The sequence below is a fragment of the Chelonia mydas genome, chromosome 2 (genome assembly GCF_015237465.2).
Source record: "Chelonia mydas isolate rCheMyd1 chromosome 2, rCheMyd1.pri.v2, whole genome shotgun sequence".
NCBI lineage: Eukaryota > Metazoa > Chordata > Testudines > Cheloniidae > Chelonia > Chelonia mydas.
In genome coordinates this window covers 37,035,637-37,059,280 of record NC_057850.1, presented here as the reverse complement: position 1 = coordinate 37,059,280, position 23,644 = coordinate 37,035,637, and the positions used below count along the sequence as shown (strand labels likewise).

The 23,644-nt window shown below is 41.5% G+C and overlaps 1 protein-coding gene across 6 annotated transcripts in view; it reads right to left on the bottom strand.

Moving 5' to 3' along the window:
- Positions 1–23,644, bottom strand: part of NCALD (neurocalcin delta) — a 76,403-nt gene that overhangs the window by 19,775 nt on the left and 32,984 nt on the right. The window contains exon 1 of one of the 6 annotated variants that reach the window (XM_043539262.1): positions 3,006–3,367. The exons of the other annotated variants lie outside the window; for them this stretch is intronic. The gene's annotated coding sequence lies outside the window, so the exon portion shown is untranslated. Of the gene's footprint in view, positions 1–3,005; positions 3,368–23,644 lie in introns of those variants that run through there. 6 annotated transcript variants of the gene reach the window in all.

Here is a 23,644-nt window from a genome sequence, read left to right as displayed (position 1 = left end):
AGCAGTATTGCTTTAATTGAAAAATAAAACCCAAAACCCCTTTGGTGGTTTGGCACCATTCATACCCGCGGCTTGCCATTATTACACAGTTCTGTAGGTTCTGCTACTTTCAGGGCATAAAATTGGAGATGTAACTGCTACTCTCATCTGAGCTATGAGAACACTACGCAAGAAAGCTGCAGGAAAGGATGTGTTAAGCATTTATAATCATTATAATCCCTAGTTTGTGATGTTTAATATCTCAGCCATTTGACTGAAACTTGGAATGAACATTTTCAATCCAAAGGCTTTATCAAATCAAACGTTAATAAATGGAGAGAGCGGCCTTCGTCAGATGGCTTTTGCAATTGTGCCTCATTCTGGGGTTACAGAAGTACAAACATTATTTTTTTATAAATTTATATTAAAATGCATGTGAAATATACTTGCACCAGACAATAAAAACACAGCATAAAATAGCGCACACACACATACACACACACAAAAAGTTACAACAGTAATTACTGAGCATCATGATTAGAACAACTAGCATTCTTCTGCAGGGCCAGATTTCGCTCAGGCATTGTAGGCGCATTCTAGTGGTGCCTAAAAATTCAAATTTTGCCATGCCCAGGTCCCAGCAGGGGGCGGGGCTTGCTGAAGGGGAGAGGGCCCCACACAGCCCTGCTGGAGTGCTCCTCGCTCAACCCAGTGGACAGAGTCACCTCCCAGCTGGGCCGGTGAGTACAGCCGGGGGGGGGGAGGGGCAGGGCTTGGGAAAGTGGGTTTGTGGGGGGGCTCTGGACAGTGAGGGGATGGGGGCGCTTGGCAGTGGGAGGTTTGTGGGGGTGCGGGGCAGTGGGGTTGGTGGAGATCTGTGAATGTTGGGGTGCTGAGCAGTGGGAGGTTTGTGGGGGTGCGGGGCAGTGGGGTTGGTGGAGATCTGTGAATGTTGGGGTGCTGAGCAGTGGGAGAGGGGTCAGTGTGGGGCGGGGTCAGTGTGGGGTATTTGGCAGTTGTAGTGGGACTGTGTGTGGGGGACTGGGCAGTGGGGTGCCTCAAAGTTAAAAGTGGCAGGTTACCCCCGCTGCCCACGGCGGTTCAGAGCTCCCAGCGCAAGATGGTGTAATTTTGGGGATGCGTGCCTGAGAAGCTGGAAGTTGCCCTAGCTGTCGCCTTCCCATGAAGGGGCTGGTCAAAGTGCCTGCATGTAACTGCAGCTGGATGTGTCCCTATCTGTATGTAGGCTGGTGAAAGTGCAGGCTGAAGCCTGGAGGGCTTTGCAGCTGGTCACAGCAGTACAGTGTAAGAGGGAGCCCAGGCTGGTGGGTCAGGGGGGCTCAGTGGTACTCCAGTTCCAGGTGGTACCCCAAAGGGAACCCGTCACACCTTCCTCTTCTGCTGCTGGGGATAGCCATGACCTCCTTAATTCGGGGGAGGGTAGTTTAAAACTGGAAGAAAAGATAAGGTTGAAAGGAAGAGAAGGGAAATATAATGAGGGGTGGGCTAGTGGACTAAAGAGGAGAGATGGGGTGCAGGCAGAATGGAGAGACAGGCTCAGTGGGCGCTTGGCACCTGACAAGGGAGATATAACTGCCTGCAAAGTTTGAAAGGCGTGAAGAGCCAGTTCTGAGACAGGAACTCCTTGGAGTGTTCGAAGTGGTGATAAGGCAAATCATGAGAAAATACAGACTTGATGATTAAGCACATATTGGGAACAGGAAGTACTATTAGTGTGGAAAACCTTCCCAAGAGAGTTTATGTGAGCCCCATTTCCCAAGCTATTTAAAACCAGAATGAACAAGACAATTAAGACTATGCCTTAGAGAACAATCCTGCACTGATGGTGGGATGAACAAGATAACTGAGTGGGGTTTTACAGCTTTAATTTCTACAATGCTATGAATACAGGATTTACATGTTGAGAGTTTCTGGTATATGAAGGTGGACAGTTGCAGCAACATGGGGCTAACTGTGAAGAATATTTCCCCACCATATCTGAGCTCAAGGCATCTTATATGGAGGCCAGCAGCAACCATGGGATAGAACCACATAAGCAAAACAACTTGACCAGTATCAACTCAATTTATATAAATTAGTGAAAAACCTATGAAGCCACCTAATCCATCCTTCTGTCACTGCAGCATGGGCCTCTGCAATATAGTATAGAACACTTTCTCTTCCTAAATTTCCTTCTCTCTCTCTCTCTCATTACTTCTGGTAATAGCCCCATTTATCACCCTATATAATTCCTGTCCTTTAGATCTCGCTTCATAGGAGGGTCTTCGCTCTGTTCTGGCCTGACTCATCCCTACAGGATGGGACTTGGTAACAGGGGGGCTCAGTGTGGGTAACCCTCCCCCCTCCCACACATGTGGAGAATGAGAATTGAGAAGTGTCTGTGGCACTCTGTGGCTTTCCCACTATCCACTTCCTCTTTTTGGAAGAGAGGGCCTGCCTTAGGCCTGATGGGCCCCTGGCCATATGTTTGACAGCCTCATGACACAGGTAGTAGCTGGTGAGAGAAATGGAGTTGTTTAGCTCCTTCACTGTTTGACTGCCTTGTTTAACTCGCCTACCCGGGTATAGTGGGGAAGCACAGCCTCCTTCCAGTATCACTTTCCAGTAATCCCATTGCCAGGCATGGCAGTACGTGTGGGTGGGAATTCTCTGACCCAACTCCAGGGGATGGATTGAAACTGGGCATTCACAGACCAGGTCTGTAAGAACAATGCACAGCAGGTTATAGCACTCTGCCTGGGCTCCATGGCCACAGAGTTTATGTCTGAGCCACAGGGTCAGGATTTGTCTCTTGCTGTCACCACCTTTCAGAAGTGTGTTATTACACCCCTCCTGACTCTCCCCCAACTGCTGTCATTGCTTAGTAAAATGCTACATATTTACTTCTTCTACTCTTCCTTCATATAGTGTGCCAGGTCTCCAGTTCCTCATCCATCATGTGCATGCATGTCTCTCTTCCATTCCTCCTAAAATCTCTTGCAGGACACAGGAAGGGGAATATTTACCTAAGCCAGCCTATTAATGCACACACTCCTGTAAGGCATGTTTTCCTTGTAGCATCAGTTATTCCTTTAGACTTTCATTCGTTTAACTGCTAGCCATGCTTTAGAATAATCAGGTCTCTCTCTTCCAAGAAGCAGCTAGCTACCATAACTCATTTTCTTTCCATCTGCGTATTTTGTTTCTCTCTGTGCCCCCATCACTGATGGCTGGAAGGTTGGTGCTGCCATGGCCTGATAATTAATGCAAATCCAAAAGTAAATATGACAGTATGTGAGCAATGTGCTGTGTGTCATCTTGTAAATCACACAAATGTGTCACATGAGGCACCAGTTGCCAAGATAAGAACTTGTGTTCAGTAATTCCCGCAGTGCACAGTCACAGAGAGCTGTGTAAATACTCACTGGTATCTCCACCACAGGTTACCCCTGAGCATTTTTCTTCCTCAGCCTCTCTCAAATTTCTCCATTTTTTTCTTTGTGTAGTTCACAACCTCATGACCTTTTCCAACTGCCCTCTCCTCTTTCAGGTGTAGATGAACTAAAGATGTGTCTGCACTGCAATAAGACACCCATGACTGGAACATGTCAACTGACAGGCTCGCAGGGCTCAGGCTATGGCGCTATAAAATTGCAGTACAGATGTTGGGCCCAGGCTCCAGCCCAAGGCCAAATACCCACACTGCAATTCTGTAGCCCCACCAGCCGGAGTCACCTGACACAAGCCAGCTGCAGGTGTTTTTTTTGCAGTCATAGACTCACCATAAGTGAATAAACTGCAAGTGAATACCACACACACTCCCAGCCTTGGTGGGGCAAATTATATTCTCAGTTCAAGGGATTTAACTTCTTCAGTAAATCAATTGGCATCAATGGAATTACTCAGATTTTACCCCCCTACAATTAAGAGCAAAATCTGGTTGGGTCAAGCTTCTCCCCAACCCGCGTCCCCCAGTGCCACAATTCAAGAAGAAGGAACCTCTTAGAATGTTGTGATTTGTTTCCTTACTACCATTTCTGTTTTGCATCCGTATTGTTTGTTGTACTGCTGCAGCAGTACTCATAAGTGCTGGCCAACAGGGCTGCCTTTTTTTTTTTTTTTTTTTTTTTTTTTTCAAAAAGCAACATCTCTGTAGCATTTGTTTTGAAGGAAAAACCAACTTATTCAAAACTACCCAGGCTTTGCAAACAGCAGGGGGAAAAAAGATACAGAAATAAAATTTGGGCCTAGCCTCCCTGACTATATCCTTTTAAACTGTCAAACTGCAAACTTTGTAAAATTACAGGAAGGATGCATTTTTAAAAAAATCTGATTCTTTTTGAGAGTGTGCACAAGTAATTTCAGCAAACAGAACTGTAATATAACAAAAGGAGTACACTATACAAAAGAGGTATAATATGCAGAAATATGCTAGATAAAACTAAATTTTATAATGACCAGGAAGTAAAAACAATGCATGAAGGAGAGGCAAAAAAAACAGAAGAAAAGGAAGATCTGCAATCAGGAGCATTATTAAACACTTATACTTTATTTATTAACATAAGATACAGCCCTCATATACTATCAGATTGTCCTTTGCTATTTAGTAATCTATTGTAATTCCCTTTTACAGAGCTAGTTTAGTGAATGATACCATTTGCTCTTTCATGGTAGCCTTCTAGTCTTATCCAATGTCCTAAAATTTTTGTTGCTGAGGGGTTTTTTGAAATTATATTTACTATATTACACATATGAATCCTTCCCAAATACAGGGTGCCCTCAATTGCTACTTAGACAACATCATGATGTGCTCTTCCTTTACATCATCTAAACCCCACAAAAGCTAAAAACAAAAATCCAAAATTTGTAGCAATGTTCTGTGAGAGAGGTTGTGCAGCTGCTGTTCCTATTTGGGCTGCCCAAGTTAATGCGTTAGGAGCTTAGAGATTCGTATGGATATCAAACATCAAAAGAGTAGTCAGTTCCTAGTCCCTCTAGATTTATTCCGGCACAGAAGGGCTGCAGCTGCAACTGTGTTGTCTCCTGTTTCTCTTTTTCATAATTCCTTAGTACTATCTCGAAGATTTGGGGGGGGGAAGGGGGGGAGACGGCAGCACAGGGAGGCAGTGCTCCTGCCAATAATTGCTAATTTATTACTATCAGGATAGTCAGCATCAATGGTTAACTGGATAACCACCTATTGTCTGTCATGTTATGAGCAGCTGTGCTCTTTGTTCCACTCTGGAATCTTTTGGAGACAGACAGACATATGGCAGTTATGTGTCCGGAGCTGGACTGCAATAGGAATGCCCTCACGCATTCCCACTGCTGCACTGACTTCAGTTTAATCAGAGATGCCAGAATGACGGTCTCCTGATTCCACTGTGTTTCATGTAAGGCTGATGGTTTGCACCAGTGAAATATAACCAAGTACGAATATTTATAGCACTGGAAGGAGGGGGACAAGTCCATATTATGTCGATTCATGCTCTGCAGAGCTGAATATTATACTGTGACTCCACTCTAGTTCATAGTCTGTCACCCAGCCCATTCCAAAAACCTGTATTTAGGAGGTCATAGCTTGGTCATAAAGACACTGCCTAGGTGATACTGGCATCTATCTATCCATCGATTGTTCATTCATTAACCCCACCTTAGTATCTGACAGCATGCAAAATCTCAGACATTTAGGATGCAATGCAGCCAGGTACAGAGCACACTGGGAGTGCCTTCTACATCACTTAAGGCCCAATTCCTCTCCATAAGGACCAGTACAGGTGCAGCAGATACCTGGGACCTGCTGCATCACCCTGAATAGGCTGGGCAAAAAGGGCTGATGATGTGGGTCAGGGAATGGGCTGCTCAATCTATACATACACCAATCCAATGCCTCAAAATCCCACGAACAGAGGTGTGGGATGGGCTGAAATAGCAGATGTGGTGATTCAGCCTGTGATCTGCCCACACATGGGGAGACTGGATCCAGTCCTGCCCCTCCAGTTATTTTGGCTTTTGGAGGTGTGCAGTTTTCACTCTATGAACATGTAAGAAAAATTATGCAAAAAATGTTGGTTAAGCATTTATTACCCAGATCATTTACTCGGTGCTGAGTGGGAAGAGCTTCAGATACACAGCACAGCTCTGATAATGTTAGAAGGTTTTGGTTTTGACTTTATCATTTCTATTTATTTTGTTTCAACTTTTATATTATCAAAACAAAGCAGTTTATCATTACTGAAATGATTCGATGGTTCCAAATCAAATTTGGGGGGAATTTCTGTTCTACAGAAGATTTTGAATAAATAGACTTTTTGCTGTGATTCAAAATGAAAACAAATTTCAAAATATTGGACTTTCCTACAGAATGGAAATTCCAGTCTATGACCAGCTCTACTCAACAATAAAGCCAACTTCTTTCTATGATGACTTAGGGCAATATTCTGTACTGACTGATATGCAGCGTAGCTTATTAAAGTCAATGCCATCTAACAAGTTTCCAGCTCTTAGTAGTCTAGGTGAAGTTCAAGGCCAGCCATTCTGATTGTACAGACAGAAGTGCCAGATCATGACATGGAATTCACATGTGAAATCCAAAACTCTACTGAGAGTCTATGGGAAAATAACATTCCAATAACTTGTGGCACAGCCTACAGCTTCTAATAGTCTACTCTAGACAAAGCAGCTGTCCAGCCATTCATATAAATATTAGAATCTCTAAACTGTATGTTCAATTAGTCACCATTATCTATAATATTACTCCACAAAAATATTAAAGTCAACCAATATTAAAAAAGAATATTTGTTATCAGTCTCTACTACAGATTGTCACTTTTGTACAGTAACTGCTGAACGGTACATTGAAATGGAAGATAAACCTATTTATAAAATTTAATTTTATACTATCAAAATTATTAATTTACTAAAATGACATTCAGAATTGTGTATTTATCTTGATACGTCAAATTGACATAATGGAATGTATGGATAAAATGCGTGTGATAGAATATAATAGGAATTGGTTTAACACAGTATACTGTATGTCAGGGGTCGGCAACCTATGCCATCTTTGGCACGTGAGCCGATTTTTAATGGCACGCTGCTGCCTGCCGGGTCCCGGCTGCCGGCCCCGCTCAGCCCGCTGCCAGTCTGGGGTTCTGGCTGCCAGCCCCTTGCCAGCCGGGGTCCTGGCCGCAGGCCCTGCTCAGCCTGCTGCTGGCCTAGGTGAACGGAACCCCAAGCTGGCAGCGGGCTGAGCAGGCCGGCAGCGCAAGATCAGCATTTTAATTTAATTTTAAATGAAGCTTCTTAAACATTTTGAAAACCTTTTTTACTTTACATACGACAATAGTTTAGTTATATAATATATAGACAGAGAGAGAGACCTTCTAAAAACGTTAAAATGCATTACTGGCACGCGAAACCTTAAATTAAAGTGAATAAATGAAGACTTGGCACACCACTTCTGAAAGGTTGCCAACCCCTGCTGTATGTCATATCCTGCCTTAATACTCTTCTCTATCTTTTGAGATATATTCCATGTAAAGTTTACACTGAGCACATAATTCACACTGTGAATTCAACTACATATAGGAGACTTCAGAAGATCAGCCTTTATAGCTTTCTATATCAGATTTAACTGACTGAGACAACAGTGGTTTGATTTTTTTCCTGCTAGCTTGTTTCACTAGGTCAAAGGTTTCTAAGTGAGGTGCAGTAATTAGTTTTCTTATAATGAAATAGAAGACTCATTCCTGAAAAATGCAAACACAAAATTTTTACAATGTAAAGTTTTTTAAAAATTAAGTAGCAACATCTATCTATTAATTTTGAAAATGACGACGACATCCAGTTCTGATTTCACATGCAAGGAGAGACACAGACATGTCTCTTATACATGCATGGGCACTAGGACCATACCTGATATGCAGCGATATCTACCAGTATGAACTGAGGTTTGGACAACATCCTGCGAGTCAATACACTGACTCTTGCAAAAGGAGTTTAACTACATTTTTACAAATTACTTGCTGTGACACTCTCTCTCTGTGTATGCAGTGGCTTCTCTCTCTTTTACTTTTTATCATTAGATAATGTAACACTGACACACACACAAGCATCAGCAGCAGGACCTCTTGCGACCTCTTGAGCTTAAGTGCAGAGCCTACTGCATGAACTACAAGACACATCTCTGTTATATAGGGCTGTAGTAGGCTCATCAATCTCTAGCTGGCCTAGCCACCACTAGAGGGGGAAAGTGTGCCATTCCGAACAAGCAGGGGTTAGGTGCAGAGAAGCATGTCCCCAAGCTTCAGTGACTTCCCAATTGAATTGCCTGAAATCCCTGTACGGGACATCACTTGTAACGCTGACCCACATGGGGCGTTGTCAGCGGGGACCAAACCTGGGACCTTTTGAGCTTAATACACGAGCCCCTACTGCATGAGCTAAAAGACGCATCGCTGTTAGCCAATGCTGTAGCAGGCTCATCAACCTCTAGCTGGCCTAGCCACCGCTAGAGGGGACAAAGTGCCACACCAAGCAAGCAGGGGTTACAATAAGGTACTGACAGAATTCACCATTCTAATCAGAGGGACTAGCTGCTCACACAGATTAGTATTCGCAAAAAGAAAAGGAGGACTTGTGGCACCTTAGAGACTAACAAATTTATTTGAGCATAAGCTTTCGTGAGCTACAGCTCACTTCATCGGATGCATTCAGTGGAAAATACAGTGGGGAGATTTATATACACAAAGAACATGAAACAATGGGTGTTACCATACACACTGTAACGAGAGTGATCAGGTAAGGTGACCTATTACCAGCAGGAGAGCGGGGGGGGGGGGGGGGGGGGGGGAGGGGGAACCTTTTGTAGTGATAATCAAGGTGGGCCATTTCCAGCAGTTGACAAGAACGTCTGAGGAACAGCGGGGGGAGGGGAGAGAGGGAGGGGAATAAACATGGGGAAATAGTTTTACTTTGTGTAATGACCCATCTACTCCCAGTCTTACAGTGTGTATGGTAACATCCATTGTTTCATGTTCTCTGCGTATATAAATCTTCCCACTGTATTTTCCACTGAATGCATCCGACGAAGTGAGCTATAGCTCACGAAAGCTTATGCTCAGATAAATTTGTTCGTCTCTAAGGTGCCACAAGTACTCCTTTTCTTTTTGAGGATATAGACTAACATGGCTGCTACTCTGAAACAGATTAGTATTGTTTTACCTAACAGTATGAAGGTAAAAGGAAACTTTCTAACAGCATCCATTCATAATTTAGACTGTAATAAAACACATTAGGGGTGACGTTTCAGTCAAGAAACATTTACATAGTGATAGCCGAGAGACAAGATAGATGAGATAATAGCTTTTATTGGACTAACTTCTGTTGATGGAAGGGACAAACTTTCAGGCTACACAGAGCTCTTCTTCAGGTTCGGGAAAGGAAAGCGGAATGTCAAAGCTAAGTACAAGTTGCGACAGATTGTTAAGCATAAGGGGCAATGCCTGTTGTAGGAAGCCACTTAAAATCATCGTTCAATACTTGCCCCAACACCTTCAAAAGGCGAGTGTGGGAACTTAAATTCATAACGCTGCTAGACACTAAAAACTATGGACTTAGCAGGGACACTGGTTTCATGGCTCATTACAATGATTTGTAACACACACCTTCCTGCTAACCCTTAAGAGCCCACTTCAAATCCCTTGTCCATAACAGTCTGATCCTTATTGCCCATTCCATTTCAAGTGGCCTCCAACAGCGTGACCCCTTCTGCTTAACAATCTGTCACAGCCTGTATTTATCTCAGACACTCTTCTTCCTTCCCCAGACCTGAAGAGGAGCTCTGGGTAGCTCAAAAGCTTGTCCCCCCTACCAACAGAAGTCAGACCAGTAAAAGATATTACCTCACGCACCTTGTCTGTCATGCCCTGGGACCAGCACAGCTTCAGCAATACTGCACACCCATATTCACAGCTGCTCAAATACCATAGTGATGGCCACGGCTAAAAACCTAGATTGAGTATCTGATGTTTGCTCAGTCTTCACTGAATATTATTATTTCCTCTAATCCCACCAGGATGCACTCATTTCCATTTGATGAGTTAACACCATTTCAGTGTTCATTATTACTGACCACTGAGGAAATTAACAGAAATGCATCAGATAACTGTTTTCAGACAAACAAATCAACCATTTTTTTCTCATGTAAGTACAAATGATTTTTATTGTTGCCAAAAGTTTAAGCGGGAGAGCCAGAAAATGTTCTGACCCTTCTTTCCACGGTTTAGCTGTAGAAATGCCAGAATGTATTCAACATGGCATAACAAAAGTCATGTTTCATAACTCCTTAGCAGTCCTAAATAAATTAAAAATGCTAGCTCCAGTTATATTTTCTGTGCCTGTTTACTTTTTGCCTCCTTCCTGTGCTCCCTGTGGCAGCTTCCCTGAGATTTCAGTTTGCCATTCTCCAGTTCTCCCCTCTCTTTTCATTTCCCAGGCACTTGATTTCATTCTGTACTTTTATTAAACTCAATATTGCTAACCCTGTTATTTCTTTCATTCTTTATTCTCTTGATTTCTGTTTTTGCTCTGTTTCCCCTCTCTTTCTTTCCCTAATCCTTTCGACCTAAACTCTTTTTCTTTTCTTTTTTTAATATCTTTGGCCATGTCCCTTTTACTTTTTTCTTCTCCTCATTTTTGCTTTATTTTGTAACTCAGAATCTCAGTATATGGTCTGTGGTGCCAGTTCTGGTCATGCAAACAATGAAATATTTTGAGACCCAAGCAACAGGGCATTGGAAATATTGAAGGGGAGGCCTTCTGTGGTAGCATCTCTCTTTTATGAAATGGTCTGCAGAAGAAATTAGTGGGAGAACCCATGCTCAAGAAGTCGTCTCTTTCCTCCCAATCACTTCATTCTCAGTTATTTCTCACCTCGCTTCTGCTCAGCTGCCTAGGTCTTGCTATTAGGTGGATTGCTGCCTAGCTGGCGGTGGAAACGGTTCCCTATACTGGTTTTCACAGCATTATCAGTAGGGTCGCATGAAAGAATCAATGATCTGGCCTGTTTGTACGGGAAACCACAAGCTCCAAAGCCGGAATATGGGGGGGGGGGTGTTCGTTTCATGAGTTACAGGCTGGTGAACACTTCAGATACATTCATCAAATGTATATAATCATAATCTGACCTCCACCTGATCTCATTTCCTCCCTCCTCCTTTCTTGTGCTCTGTGCTATTCACACTCCTCTTTCTTTACTGGTCTCAATCTTCTTGTACTCTCAACTTCATGTCTTCGGCAATGTAGCCCCCAACATCTGGAATCATCTCTCATTCCTTGTCTCCCAAATACCCCTTAAAAGCCTACTTTTTAAGTAACCCTTCCTTGTAATTCTCACAACTACTTTCTCTTTAGTGTCCCCTACCTGAACATCCCACACTGTGTCTGGTGTCTGTGCCTTACATTGTAAAATCTTTGGGCAGAAAATGTTTCTTAATCTATGGGCCTGGTTCTTCACTGTGTTACACCAATTTTATGCCAGTGTAGCTACTGAAATCAGTGGAGTAACACCAGTGTGGAACTGGCCTAACACACTGGAGAATTGGCCCAGTATTTGTAAAGTACTATGTAAATTTATGTCACTTTATAAATGACTTGTTGAATATTAAAAAATAATAGACACAACAGAACTCATCTGATGCTTTATGCCCTAACATTTTGATGACTTCTATGAAAAGTCACATAAATCAGCAAGAAACACAGGATTGCCAAAGGAATCCAACAGGAGAGAGAAAGATATCAATAACAATTTCAAAAGAAAAGTGGACTTCTGGTTTTCTATGTGCTTTTTCTTTATTAAAAAGCATTATTAACCAGGAAGTTACTCATGAGACTAACCACTTCTAATGAATGGTGTTCTAGGAAAAATACACAAGGTGTATTGTACCATACATTAAGAAGCAATATACCCTTTACACATCAGTTATACACCACAGTCCATTACTTTGCTAATTTAAACTGGGGAATGTATCTACACCTTTTCACATTGTTCCCTCACTATTAGTTTAGAGGGCATTCATTTTAGAACCATTTAGCAATAGGCATTTAATCTGATCTTTGTATAGGTTAAAGATTTGACCAATCTGTATCATCCCTCATCATGTAACATGCACAATTTACACTCATGTGATGTTCAATCATTCATGCTTAGATGAACAGTTGTTTCAATTAACTGTTAGTGATTTGTGAAATCAAATGTCACTAAATCTTGCTTGAGAAAGGTGAGTTAATGTGAAACTTCTGCTCTCCCCTCCTCATGGTCCAGTATTACGTGAAATCTTAAATGTTTATCCAAAAGAACAAGCCTCAACATAAAAATAAACATCAGAATAGATGTTTGCAATTGTGTTTGATCATAGCTCCTATAAAAATATTGTACAAATCACAATGCCTTATTCAGAACAGCACTTGATACTACTTTTTCCTATTTGTGTTAAAATTTCCCACCAAGTATTACAACCAAATTAGACTATAACATCTATTACTCATTCTATACATCAGTCTGAGTGAGGTATGTTCTGGTGCATTTTGTTTATGTGCAGGCTAAAATAATTAAACAACTCCACAGTTTTTAAATTTACTATGCATCAGCTATAAACAGCTGGCAGTTTCCAGAACCTGGTATGAATGAAGGCTCCTCCTCTGAAGGGCCCTGAGCGCAGGTGAAAGGATGGCACTGTGGCTAAGCACTGGATTGGGACTCAGGAGATGTGGATTCTTTTCCTGGCTCTGCCACAGAAGTCCTGTGTGATCTTGGGCAAGTTACTTAATCTCTCTCGAGCAAAGTTCCCCATCTATAAAGTGTGGATAATTATTTTTCCTTCCATTCTTATTTAGATCCAGCTATTTAGACTGTAAGCTCTTCATGATAGGACAGGGCTATGCACCCAGCACAATATGGTCCCCATTTTGGTGGAGTTTCTAGGTACAATTATAATTCAAATAATAATCACGACAGAACACTGTATAATGATAAAGAGTTATTACTAATGACTCATTCAGGCAGGAGAATTTTGTTAGTGCCAGAAAGGAGGAGACAGTAACTGCTACCAACAATGCAACTGCACTAGCGTAAGCAATGGTGTCAGTGGAGCGCCCCTGTATTTACCACTGTCTCAATACAATGGGGAAAATGGCTGAGGCCTGACCACACCCACTGGTGGATGTTGACTGCATAGAGGTAATGTTTACAGGAAGTCAATGGGAGTTGTGGATACTCAGTACCTCTCAAGATTTAGGGAAATACTTTAGGAAGATGTAGCTAATCAAGTGTGATCAGCTACCACAGAACTTATAGACGAAAGAGAGCCATTAAGTCTGTGGCAGAGCCGAGTACAACAAAGGAGGAGGAGAACAGAGAACTGCTGCATGTGCTACTGTCGGAGCAGATCTGGAAGTTTCAACAGACACTGAAGCTCATCCTGCAGCTAACTCCGCTCAGCTCACCATTCTCTGCAGGGCTTCACTTTTTGTTAAGTCTAAAGATGCTTCTTGAGTCTCCAGCATTGCCAGCACTCATTGTTTTACTGCAAGTCTTGCATTAAATGGTGTTCTTCCACAAGCCCCAGCCACTGTAGTCAGATGGTTAGCTGAGAATCGCAATCTTCATTTTAAAAAAAAGTAAGTTTCTCGCTCTCACGGTTGCAAAAATGTTGAAAATGTTGCTTGTCCAGTCTAAAAAACCAGAAGGCGAATGAAAAGAGACCCAAATGTATTATTTTTGAAAACGTTTAAGGCAATTGTATAATTCTAAATGCTTGGAGCTATGCTGCTCACAACAGCTGACAAGCTTTTCCAGTACCTGAAATCAATATATTAAACTTTGGAAGAGAGCAGAGAACTTAGGTTGTAATTGCAGAGGGGCGTGGGAGGGAGCAGTAGGCCTTGCTTTTGGCAGCAAACTTTTCCACAGGCAGCTTCATCAAATGAGTATTCCCACTTTCCAAAAGAGACTCAAAAGTTCTGACTGTGACAGCTGCCTCTGTGCTGAAAGGAGCAGAAACATCAAGAATTGCTTGATTAATTGTTCAGAAACTTCCAAAGAGGCAAATTATGGGCAAGTTATTTATAGGCCCCTCTCATGCTGCACTAGAAGCAGCTAAGGCCAAAGTTCAGCTAAAAGTAACGGACTTAAAGTGATGCGATCCCCTCTAATCTGAGTTTTGTGCACCAAAGAAACCTAATGCACTTTTGTAAACGCCTGCCAAATGACAGAGAACCTGAGTACATAAGTGGGTTGGATACATGCATGAGCTTCTTCATATGTGCAGAAATTCGTAAACAGGCCTTTTCTATTAGTGATGCAAAAATTGTGCACCACAATTCAGTACCACAGAGACAATTTTCAATACAAAAGGGACAATATGACTTGTCACATTCTACGTATGGCTTCTATACCCACTTTCCGATTGTCTAATGTGTTCCTGAAGGAACCGGGAAGGAAGCCCATGGCTTCTATAATGGTTCTGAACTTGGACATCTAACAACTGAAGTTTGACTCAATTTAGATGTGTCTTACTATTGCCAGCAGCTGGGCAGCTAAAAGATTTGAGATGTTTCTTTACACACATATTTAAGCGAAAGATTCCTCCTCTACCTCACACGGGAGGCAGCCAGAATTTGGACACTTATGCTAGATGTCCCAAAGTTTGGGGGCCGTAGCTCTATGTTTCTTCCACACCAAATGGCAGGCCCAAAAGCAGAGCACGTAATGCATCTCAAAACAGTCAGAGTCACTCCTCTGTATTAGAGGCATTTTTAAACTGTCCCAATTTCTCAGTATTTGATAGTCTTCACATTATCCAGTTTTATTACTACAGTGTGTCTATCTTCATTATCAAAATCAGGGCTGGATTACCCAATAGGCAGACGAAGCACGTGCTTAGGGCACCAGCAAAGCAGGGGGCACCCAAAAAAAAAAAAGTTTTTTGTTGAAAAAATTTGATATTTGATATTTCAAAAAAAGCATCAAAGTAATCATCATGGGAAAAATCAGAACTTTGTTAGACTTCCTTACACTCCACTACACACACTTCCCCCGTTGTTCTGTTCTCTTTTTATTACTTATCCCCATCTAAACCAGAGAGGTGTCCTACTAACGTAGATCGAAATAATGCGAGGAAATCAGATCCTGTCATGTATTGCAATAAATTTATGTTTTATTATTGATATATTCTTCTGAGTTATATGTACTTGATTCATTTTTTTCTTTCTTATACACACACACAAAAAAATAGTGTACATTGTGTAATTTTTTTTTTTTTTTTTTTTAAAGTTCAGATAACAGAGAAGGGGCAGGATGAAACATAACCGAGTGGAGCACAGAAACGTAAACTGGCGGAAGAAATGAAACAAAAAAACTAGTTTCAGAGTAACAGTCGTGTTAGTCTGTATTTGCAAAAAGAAAAGGAGTACTTGTGGCACCTTAGAGACTAACCAATTTATTTGAGCATAAGCTTTCGTGAGCTACAGCTCACTTCATCGGATGCATGTACTCCTTTTCTTTTTGAAAAAAACTAGTGAAATTTTCCAAAATCTTCGAACGCTGATATAATTTTTCAAAGCGAATCCATCAGAAGCAACATCTCCTCTCAGTAGCATAGACATTGTTCCAAAACCTGTAGGTCTTTCAGAGACTGATCCGTCTTCTATTTGTGAAGCAAACACCATTCCAGAACATGTGGATGTGTCAGAGACTGTAACTGATCATCCTACTCCTGGTGGTAAAACAGACATTGTTGTAGAAGGTGTGGATGTGTCAGAGACTGAACCTGCTCATGCTGTAAATAATAGGAGAAAAGATCCTGGTATGTGGGTTGATTTCAGTACCGATGATGTAGCTTACTGGATAGATCGTGGACCAAATGACTGTCAACACCACACTGGACCATTTGAGAAATCACGTTGGACTTTTACCAATGGCAAACAAACAAGATATTGTCCACAAAAAATATTTTTCAGCATGAAAGCGAATGGTGAGAAATACACTCGAGAATCGCTACTGTATCCACCATCAGCAGGGTCTGTGTACTGTTTTGTTTGCAAACTTTTTGCATATAAACCTTCAACATCCCGGTTTGCTGCAGATGGATTTAGTGACTGGCGGAATACTGTTTTAATTGAGCAACATGAAAATAGCACTACTCACAGAGATTCAATGTTGACATTTAAAATCAAAGACAGGGCTTTGGATTGACACAAAAATTGGAAGAACAAATTAAAGGGGGGCGTGAACACTGGCAAAATGTCTTGCAGCGTGTTATAGCCGTTATTCAAACATTAGCTGAACGTGGTCTGCCTTTCCCGGGATCAAATGACACATTTGGATCATTGCAGAATGGAAATTTCTTGGGATTGTTGGAGCTTGTGGCTCAGTTTGACCCATTTTTAGCAGGCCATATCTCAAAATATGGGAATGCTGGCAAAGGTAACCCATCATACTTATCCAAGACAATATCTGATGAACTCATTGGTCTAATGAGTGACAAAGTTCGTTCAGCTACTGTGGATGAAATAAGTAGTGCTGGGTACTTCAGTTCATCTGTTGACTCTACACCTGATCTTTCACATATTGATCAATTGAGTATTTTACTAAGATATGTCTCCACCACAGATGGAAAACCAGTTGAACGATTTATAACATTCCTCAATTTGAAAAGCCACACTGGTGAAGAAATGGCAAATCAAGTACTGTATTATCTGTGCCAAGTTTGCAAAATAGATTTCTCAAAGTGCAGAGGTCAATCTTATGACAACGCCGCCAACATGTCAGGGCGTTATCAAGGAATGCAGAAGCAGCTTTTAGAACAGAACAAATATGCCATATTCATACCATGTGCTGCACACTCTCTGTCTTGTTGGCTGCAGTGCTGTTGATTGTTGTCTGGTGGCAGTAAGTTTTTTCTCAACAGTCCAGTTACTTTATACATTTTTCTCTGCCTCAACACACCGATGGGCAGTTCTTAAAACATATTTGGGCAATGATGGTGTGTTGAAATCTCTTTCTAATACTCGCTGGGAGGCACATGCTGTGGCAACACGTGCAATTCTGGAGTTCTACTCAAAGATTGTGGATACATTAGAAAGTATAGCTGAAGACCAATCACAAAAGGGAGAAACTATACGAGAGGCAGAAAACATTGCAAACAAGATGCAAGAACTAGAGTTTGTATTCATGTTGACCATGTGGAATGAAATTTTACAACACTTTTACCACACAAGTCAAGCTCTCCAAGAAAAAGAATTGGATTTGAAAACATGTACAGACCTCTGATAATCATTAGCAAACCACTTATACACTTTGAGGAATGATTTTGAAAGATTTGAAGACATATCAAAAGATATCTTGCCTGATACTAACTACAAAGAAGCCCAGTCCAGCAAGCGAATCAGGAAAAAACAAGCAAATGATAGCAGTGCAACAGAAACAGCATTGAATCCTAGAGAGAAATTTCACATATCTACTTACTACGCTATAATTGATACCCTTGAAGCTCATATGAAGAGGAGAGGTGAAGTGTACAAAGAAGTATCAAGTAGATTTTCTTTTCTAAATGATATGGACTTATCTGACAAATAATATTCACAAGGTTCCCAAAAGCTAGTTGACTCATACCCTGTTGACTTGAACATGAATCTCTGTGGAGAAGTACGGCAGTTCCACTGTTATGTGTGTGCAAAGTTTAATGAAACAGGAAAACTGAAATTCAGTCACATTGATCTTCATGACACACTATTGAAAGACGGAATACAATGTGTATTTCCAAATGTAGAGATTGCACTATGTATTTTTCTAACATTGATGATTACTAACTGCTCCGCAGAATGCTCTTTTTCTCAGCTGAAAAGAATAAAAAACCCTCAGAGAACAACAATGTGTCAGGACAGACTTGATTCACTTTCCCTATTGCGTATGGAAGCGGACATGCTTTGTTGAATCAGCTTCGATGAACTTATCCAGAATTTTGCCATCAGATTTTGCAATCAGAAAATCTAGAAAGAAGCTATTTTAATTCAGCACACATGTAAGTTTTGTGTCATTTCGAAAAATAAAAAATTTTATTTTATGGTATAGTATTGTTTTTATTTTGAATTACATATGGGGGGGGGCACCATAATCTTTTTAGTGCTTAGGGCCTCTAAAGGTCTTAATCCGGCCCTGATCAAAATCCTTTGAAGCACAGGCTTATGTTTGTCACTGGAAACAACTGACGCTTCCAGAGGGTTAAACAGACCACAATTATTACAAATTAATTTGTTTTCCAGAAGCCTGCTGGTATTCCAAGAGATAGAAGCCCCAATGCTTGATAACTGGACTAGAGAAAGTACAAAAAAAAAATATTATAGGGAAAAATCCTATATTAGTAAGGGGCTGGACTAAATGACCTATTTGGGCTTTTTCCATCTCTAATTTCTATGATTCACCCTATATGCACATACTACATAACTGAAACACATTAATGACCACGGGTTTAGAAAGATTAGGTTGTTTTAAATTTGTGTAATACCCTGCTTTATTACATGTACACACACACTTTACATAAGGCCATGCGCAGACCAATTTTTCCAACAGTTTCCAAATCTAATCTTTTGTTTTAAGCAAAGCAAAGAAACAAAAAACAAAACAAAACTAAACTAATATCATCACGTGTTATGCAATGTTTGCTTTAAAAATAAATCCATACAAAAGAAAAATACTTGTTTTTTTCCTCCAGAAGTCTATCTCAATGGATTACGACTCCTGCTTCCAGCACATGATCAGATTTAAACTCACATAACTTTGAAAGATCTGAATCAGAAAGTCTTGCGCACACATTAGTCAGTGATTTAGGCTGTTGCAATACATTCCAAAATCATTTGCAAAAATCAAAATCAGCTGATAACTCCCAAATAAAAGCCGATTAAAATGACAGAAAATATATGGAAAGTGTTAGTGCAAAATGAAGAAAGATGCTAAGGGCTAGATCCATAAAGGAATTTAGTCACCTAATTCCAAACTTTAGATCCTCAAAACCGCAGCTCAGCTGCCTAACCCTGCAGGTGCCTGAAGTTCCTTTTGTCACCTAACTTACCACGAGTGAAGATCTCTCAGCACCTAAACTTCTGCTGATGGGCATGCACTGCGCCACCTAAGGCCTGGTGCTGCCAAGCTGCTCAGTGACTAAGCCCCAGAGGGATCATCAAACTAGGTGTTGCTGTGCCAATCTCACCGGTGGGGCTTCATCCGGTAAGCAGTCTCAGAGGCTGCCTAAGAGCACAGCTACCAGATAGGGTCCCACACAAAACAGAGCCGAGGAGGTAGTTCCCCCCCTCTTCTTCTTACCTAATATTCCAGTAGTTCAAGCATTCAGCAGGGATGTGGGAGATCCAGGTTCAAATCCCCACCTTGTCTGGGTCTCAGCAGGAATTTAAACACAGACCTCTCAGAGGAGTGCCCTAATCTGGCTATTCTGGGGTTGGTAGCTCTCAATAGCTCCTTCTGAAACTGTTCTACTTTGTCTAAAATACTTAGTGACAGATGCATCTTGTTAACTCTAAGCAGCGGAGAGCACTGGAGGGACTGTCAGTTATAGAAAAGATTTTGCAGGTGTGTTGTGTGAGTATATTCTGTTCAAAGCAAGCTTGGGAACTCTACCTGTTTACAGTTACACAATCTTTCTCATTCTGAGGAGAAGATGACTGGTGATTTACTGAGGCGTGTAGCTTCAAAGAACAAGACTTATTTACCTGTAATTATTTGTCTTCTCCCAAAAATACCCATCTAATGGAGGTCCCACTCTTGGAAACTTACTATAAAAGCTCAAGGGATAGGTCAAAAAGAAAGCACAACCGAAAAACTGCCTGCTAGTATGGCAGTGAAGAAAAAACAAGACTAACAGAGTTCAAAAGATGAAAGCACAGGCAACCTTAGTTCTGGCATTTCCTGACTTTTGAGTGCATGACTCAAACCTTAATGTTAAATTCTTTGAAGTAATAACATGCATAGATAGCATGGAGTGTACGGGGAAGATGAAATACTTTCATAAGGTGAGAACACAGAATCCTGAAGAGAACAACATTCTAAAGTGCAAGAGTCTTTGAATAGTGAGAAATAGGTTCTGGATTCCTGACTAGATGCCAAAACTGAGCAATAAAGCTTTACATATGTGTGAGGAGAAATCCATGTGGCTTCTTTGCAAATCTCCTGGCTAGGGGCAGATCTGAGGTTAGCAGCCAAAGCTGCTTTGAACAGAATTTACTGAGCCTTGACATGACCTTCAAGCTGCAGACCTGCCTAGCAGTGAGATGCAATCAGATATCCATTGCGGGATATTCTGTGACTTAACAATATGCCTCGAGTAACAGGCAGCACATGTTCTGTTCCATGGGCAGTGCCACTATTTCCTGGTTCTCTTCCTTGCCCCACGGAGACACAATCTGTTATTGGTCTATGACAGTAGCAGATTATTTCCCCCTCTTCACCAGGTCTCCTGTGCAGGACAGCACTAGGGCACGTAAAAAGTTGGCATTTCCATTCTGCGGAAACTCCTGAAATTCTGAACAACATTTTGTTCCGAAACAGAACTAAAAGAACATTTCAAAATTTCACATGGAAGGGGAAAAAATGTTGTTTAGAAAATCAACTTGTTTCATTTAAAAAAGTGAAATTAATCTGGCTCTGGGGGTATGTCTACACTGCAATTAGAAACCTGCGGCTGGCCTGTGCCAACTGACTCGGGTTCGTGGGGCTCGGGCTAAGGGGTTGTTTAATGTGGTGTAGATGTTTGGGCTTGGGCTGGAGTCTGGGCTCTAGGACCCTGCGAGGTGGGAGGGTCCCAGAGCCCAGGCTGCAGCCCAAGCCTGAATGTCTACACTGCAGTTAAACAGTCCAGTAGCCTGAGCCCAAGACAACTGGCATGGACCAATTGTGGGTCTCTAATTGCAATGCAGACATACACTTATAGCCCAAGTGGTTAGGCTTGCAGCTCAGCCAAAAACTGAATTTGGGTCAACTGAAACATTATGTGAATTCATGTCAAGTTCAAACAAACAGTTTTGGCCAAAGGGAAAAAAAATTCTGAAAAACATTGGCAATTTTTAAATAAAACTTTGATTTTTTTTTATTTAAAAAAAACTTTTTGTTTAGAATTTTCCCTTAAAAAAAGGTAAAAATCTCAAATGAGGTGTTTTTTTTTAAACTTTCATTTTGCTGAAAATTATTTTTAAAATAGTTTCCGGTTGACCCGAAACATTTTTTTTCAAATCAGCTGCCAAACCGAGAGACCAGTTATTCACATATCCCCTCCTGAGAGTCCCCAGGATTTCCCCACTCCTCAGCAAAAGCCCTGGAAGCTCTGAGGTCCCTGGCCCTAGGCCAGGCCGCATGATGGAGCCACAGACTCTGGAAGTCTTGGGGTCCCCAGCAGGCCACCAGGTGAGCTGGCAAGAAACCAGGTTGTCCGAACATTGTTGAACCGACTAACAGGAATTTTTCAGTGAAACCATGCGCTAGCCCAACCAACCAGCTCTAGGATGGCAGTTTTCGGGGCATGATTCTCTAGCATCACCTAATCAATATAAAATATAGTATAAAGTCTCTAGAGCCTGAAGCTCATGCACTTTATGAGCTGAACTTGCTGCCACTAGGGAAATGACCCTTCTAAGATGCTTCTGTATGAAATCAAGAGTGGGAAACCAGTGAACAGTTCTACTAATACGAGTAGATAGTGCCATACTGAGAGGAGGTTTCACCTACATTACGTAAAGGATATACACAAAAGAAGCCTTTGCAGTACCAATGTATTACAACTTCAAGAGCTAGATACTGTTATCAACCAAAATAAGGAAGAAAAAAATATATCATCCACTGAGACCTGAAGATTAAGCCAGACTAAACCCATACATGATGAAATGAAGCACATCCTAGCTAGCCACTCTCCTTCCCTCTATTATTGTAAAGCTTGCTGTCTGCCTGGCTACGGCTCTTCCCACTCAGAGGTGGCTGCATTTCAGTGATGTTGTATGCACTATGTAAGAGTCTGCAAAATGCTTTAATCTGCAAGTTGATATATACCGTGCACAACACTCTTGTCATAGAAATTGCCACGGAATCCAGCCTTTACCAGGGAGTTGTGTGTTAGAACAAAGCTTTAATTACTTTTAAAAAATTCTAGCCTTTATGTTTGTGAAGATAAATCTTCCAGAGAGGAACTGAATGCAAACCAATGCAGTGTTTCCAGATGTGTGACTTGCCTGATCTCAGTGGCATGTTATCTGTGAAGCCTAATGACGACAGTTACTGAAGTAGTAACTATTTCACTCCTGATTATTTCAGCAGACCTGAAAATTGTTGCCCAGACCTGAAGAAGAGCTCTGTGTAAGCTGGAAAGCTTGTCTCTTTCACCAACAGAAGTTGGTCCAGTAAAAGATATTACCTCATCCACCTGTGTCTCTAATATCCTGGGACCAACATAGCTACACCACCACTGCGTATTTCAGCAGCAGCATTCAACTAATCTGCTCATCCATCTTGTTGGCTGCAGTATCAAGACAGTGGGGATGTGGCAGGCTGTTGGTTAGAGCAAGGACTGCTGAGACAGGGAAAAGGAAGTTCAAGCCCTCCACAACCACCACCATCTTCTCCCCTGCCCAAAAACGGGGAGAGCAAGAGGAGATGCATTTTCTTCCTAGTGCCAAAAAACAAAATCACTTAGACCTTGGAAGGTCCAAAACCCGAATCAACACCTATACCTTATCCCAGGTGTCCTTGAATCAGCTGTCAAAACTCTGGCTCCTCCCTCCTCTCTCAACAATCTCCAAAATGCAACCACTAAAAAAATATATCTGAAGAAGTGGGGTTTTTACCCACGAAAGCTTATACTCAAATAAATCTGTTAGTCTTTAAGGTGCCACCGGACTCTTTGTTGTTTTTGTGGATACAGACTAACACAGCTGATACTTGTCACTAAAAAAATATGTTAACGCTTTGAACACTGAGAATAAATTTGTTAGTCTCTAAGGTGCCACAAGTACTCCTTTTCTTTTTGTGAATACAGACTAACACGGCTGCTACTCTGAAACCTGAGAATAAAGGGGCAATGTGAGCTGTTTGGGGCAGGAGCCTGGCCTTCCCATATGTTTGTAAAATGCCTAGTGTATTATAGGCACCACCAGAAACGCAAAACAACAAACTATAACAATGGAATTACTCCAGATTTACAGTGGACTCGCTGAACAGAATTTGCCCCATTGCATTTAATATAAGAATAAATAAACCAAAAGAAACAGCCCTAATTAAACGGAAGCTTTGAGGCGTGTGAACCACTTACTGAAAAAGAATGATGCAATTTTACTAATGCAACTTTGTCCTTCTACTCTCTCCCCTCCTTTTGTTTGCTTAGATGCCCTTCCTTTGTCTGGTTCAGTCTGATGTTAGATTGTAAAGTCTCTGGTGTAAGGTCCACGTCCCACCTTATTTCCATTAAGTGCCTAACCACTTATAGGTCCTCAAAAATAAGTAATAATTAGTTATATGTTCATATTGAATTCAGTAAAACCCTCCCTTTTGAGTGCAAGTGAAGCTGCTGCAGGATTTTCAGTTTGCTGCAGGGATCCAGCAGCAGAGCAC